We start from the raw sequence: 3,685 nt of genomic DNA, 5'->3' as shown, positions 1-3,685 counted from the left end.
GGGCCCTCTGGCATCCCAAGCGAGTTCTTAACCATCGCGCCACTCGGCCGGCCCGGAACCTAACTTTTTAATGGAAAGCTCATTTGCCACAGAGCCAGTAGGACTCAAAAGAGACTGCAAAGGCTTAGAATGGGAGATTATTTCTCTGTCCTTGAACTCGATGATCCCGAGGGTCACTCAGAGCTGCAGAACTCGAAGGCTAAGCTTGTTTTCCTATTTGCCTAATGAGGACACCCCTTGGCTGGCAGCATACTGGATAAGGCTTAACTACAGGTGGAGCCAAGGCTTGGGCTTCCAGACAGCAAGGCGCTGCCTTCCTCTGCGATCCTCCACGCCTCCTTCTGCTTTGTTTCTAGCTCTGGGAATGAGTGCTCCTCTGTACTGAGAGATGGCGTGGGGACCATGTCCTGCTTTCTTTCTGGGCTCCTGAGTTCATAGGTCTCTGGAGGCCATAGCGCCGGGTACTCCAACTGCAATCTCAGACGGCTGGGAGAGTGATTTTTCTTTTCATTATTAAGAGTACTTTCAAAAGCACTCTAGCCTTGAGCTTGATGATGCAGGGTCACAGAAAGAGTCTTGTGTCTTCTCTGGGTGATGACACTCGTCCAGGATAGCAAAGTCCTAGGCTGTCCTCCAGGCAGTATGTGTTTGTTTGCAAGCTAAATTGCCCTGACTTCATAGACTATTCCAGGTTGACTATATTTTGGAAGACTGCAGATAGTTAAGTGGCTAGAGTCTGACTTCAACAGTCCCCAAACCTGACCTTTGGGTTTGCTAAACAAATGAAATGCCCGTGCTTGTGTGGTTTATCTTGAAATATATGCCTGGAGATTTCTGAGAACAAGGAGTGGAGAGAGGGCGTGGGAGTCTACTTCAAGCTTTCAGGGCCAGGGAAAGGAGGAGAAACCATTTAGGGGGGAAAACATCTTCCCACAACATCCATATACTTTACATTTGTTCACTTTAGGCTGCCTCTTATCCTGGTTTTTGGCTCAGAGCCCAGAAGGAAGGCTCCTTCAATAATTCTGAGCTTAGGACATCTGCCTTTCCCTCAAAGTAAGTGAATAAATATGAATCTGTTTCTAGTCAGAGCAAAAATGCTGTTCACCACCTAGTGGCCTGCAAAGATCACATCTGCTGCTAAGTTATACCAGCCTCTGGGTCTAACCCTTCCAGGCCCTGAGGAGCCTGCTTTCTAAGTTATTTATTGTGAAAGCCAGGAGTCTTGGCCTCCTTCTTAAGTGTTCCCTGGCTGTGTCAGAGAAATGCTCTTTTGATGGAAAGTGGAGCACAGTAAACGAGTCTTAAAACAATCTGGTTCTTGCTTCGTTCTCCTGAGAGCTCACCACTCCCGTTTACACCCTCTGCTCCAGCCACACCAAACGACTTGGAGTTCCACAAATGCAGGCCTGCCTCTGCACACGCTGTTCCCTGTCTGTACTTGGAATGCTTATTTGGCGTCTTCTCTCTTTGCTCAAACTCTGATTCACCAGTCATGCTCAAGCACAGGCTCACCTTCTCTAGGAAATTTTCCATGTCATCCCTCTTCATTCCTCACTCCAAGCCCTCTTGGCTTCCACAGCACACTGTATAGATCAGAGTCACAGAGTGACGGCACTGTATATATTCCACGTCTGTTTCCTTGTCTACTTTTTCCCTTGGTGCAAGTAGTTTCCAAGCCTGGCTATGAAAGAGCCATAGGAGATCCCCAACCTGAGACCTACTGGACCCCAGGAGTGAGGCCAATAAGTCTGTATTTTTATTAAGCTTGATTGAGGCACAGCCAGGTTTGGGAACTACTGCTCTATCTTTGTATTTCTGTCTCCCTGCATATTACCAGAGATATAGTAGGCCCTCAATAAATGTTTGACCCTGCTAGTTTCTCTCTGGTAACCTCTTCTTGTTTTCAGTTCCTTCCCTTGCTAGCCCTGGACCAACAATTTGCTTACCCTCTTGCCCTTACCATGCAAAACTGTGACCACCAACTGTTCATGTGTTCCATCCCTACTGCCAGGCTGCTAGGAGCTGAGGGTATACTTCCCCAAAGACTGGTGCCATTGCAAGTTCAGGGGCTTGAACTGCAACTGGCCCCTAAATGTGCTTGCTAATCCTCTCTCAGACCAACTTGCCTTCTTCACAAGGAAAACGGAGCCATCTGATAGGAACTCCTTCAGCTTCCTGCCACCTCACCTACACACTGACCCACACAGTACTATCCTTTTTGTCCTCCCTCCCTCTAAAAGTAATCACTCCAAAGGGGCTCTGGATCCCATGTCCTCCCACTTCCTCAGGGCTCTTACACCTCAATTATCCCCTCTTTGTTTTTGACCTCTCCCTTCATAAAAGAAAAAGCAAATGTCTTGACTCTGTGTCCTCCTTTAACTGTCACCCTCTCTGTCCCTCATTTTTGCCTCCCCTTCCGGTTGAACTCCTTAAAAGTGCTGCCTAGGTTTGCTCCCCCCCACCCCGCCATTTTCCCTTTCTACTCACTCTCCCACCCACTAAGGCTCTGCCTCCACCACACCACTAAGACAGCTGCTCTTTATTTATTTATTTATTTTTTAAGCTGAGCCATCCTGCTACCTGTTGGCAGCTCAGCGGCTGCTCAGCTCGGGCTGGACTCGAACCGCTGTTGCTCAGAGCTCAAACTCTTGANTTAGCTGAGCCATCCTGCCACCTGTTGGCAGCTCAGCAGCTGCTCAGCTCGGGCCAGGACTCGAACTGCTGTTGCTCAGAGCTCAAACTCTTGAGTGAGCTCTTAACCAACTGAGTCACTCGGCCAGCCCGACATCTTGATTTTAGACATCCAGTCTCCAGAGCTGTGAGACAATTAGGTTTCTATTGTTTAAGCCAGTCTGTTGCACTTTGTTATAGCAGCCTTAGCCCAAACTAATACAATTGCTAAGGTCCGTTCAGCTCTTGGGCTATAGGATTCCTTTCTGCCTTGGTGGCTTCCTCTGTCCCATATGGTCTCTCACTTACCTTCTCCCACTGAGTAACTGACATCATGTGTGAGAAGTGCTTAACATAATGCCCTACATATAGGAACTCCTCACTACATATTAATCATGGTGAACATTTTTAGGGTTCTCAGCGCCTGGATACAACTTGTACTTATGCTGGGAGCTCTGTGCCAAAATGAGAGGTTTGGGTTCTGAGCCCAGGCCCTCATGATCACTCTGGCCTTCATTACTGAAACCTTTCCTATTGTCCTTGGCAGCTTTTAAATCTAAGAGTATTAGGGGGTGACCGGTTAGCTCAGAGGGTTGGAGGGTGGTGCTGATAACACCAAGGTTGCCGGTTCAATCCCTGCATGGGCCACTGAGAGCTGTGCCCTCCCTAAAAGAGTCAACTATGCCATTGAAGCATGAAAGCAAAGTGTAATGACCATGGCTGTTCCCCAATAAAATAAAATAAAATAAATATCTAAGAGTATACATTGGCACCTTCCAGGAGCCTAAATTTTTTTAAATTTTATTTTATTGGGGAACAGCCATGGTCATTGGTTATACATTGCTTTCACAGTGGCCCATGCTGGGTTCGAACTGGCAACCTTGGTGTTATCAGCACCACGCTCTAACCAACTGAGCTAACCAGTCACCCCAAGGAACCTAACTTTTTTTTTTTTTTTTTAAGATTTTTTTTTATTGGGGAATTGGGGGGATGGGAACAGTGCTGGGGAATT

At 47.4% G+C, this 3,685-nt stretch overlaps 1 long non-coding RNA gene across 1 annotated transcript in view; it reads left to right on the top strand.

Annotated features, from left to right (window-relative positions):
- Positions 1–1,180, top strand: part of LOC109371936 (uncharacterized) — a 7,407-nt gene extending 6,227 nt beyond the window's left edge. Inside the window, exon 3 of the long non-coding RNA XR_002121966.1 lies at positions 968–1,180. This is a non-coding gene — a long non-coding RNA (uncharacterized LOC109371936). The remainder of the gene's footprint in view (positions 1–967) is intronic.
- Positions 1,181–3,685: the final 2,505 nt, after the last annotated feature.

The sequence above is a fragment of the Hipposideros armiger genome, unplaced genomic scaffold (genome assembly GCF_001890085.2).
Source record: "Hipposideros armiger isolate ML-2016 unplaced genomic scaffold, ASM189008v1 scaffold_15, whole genome shotgun sequence".
Taxonomy (NCBI): domain Eukaryota; kingdom Metazoa; phylum Chordata; class Mammalia; order Chiroptera; family Hipposideridae; genus Hipposideros; species Hipposideros armiger.
Note: the sequence above shows the minus strand (reverse complement) of the source record. Positions and strands in the feature narration are given on the sequence as shown.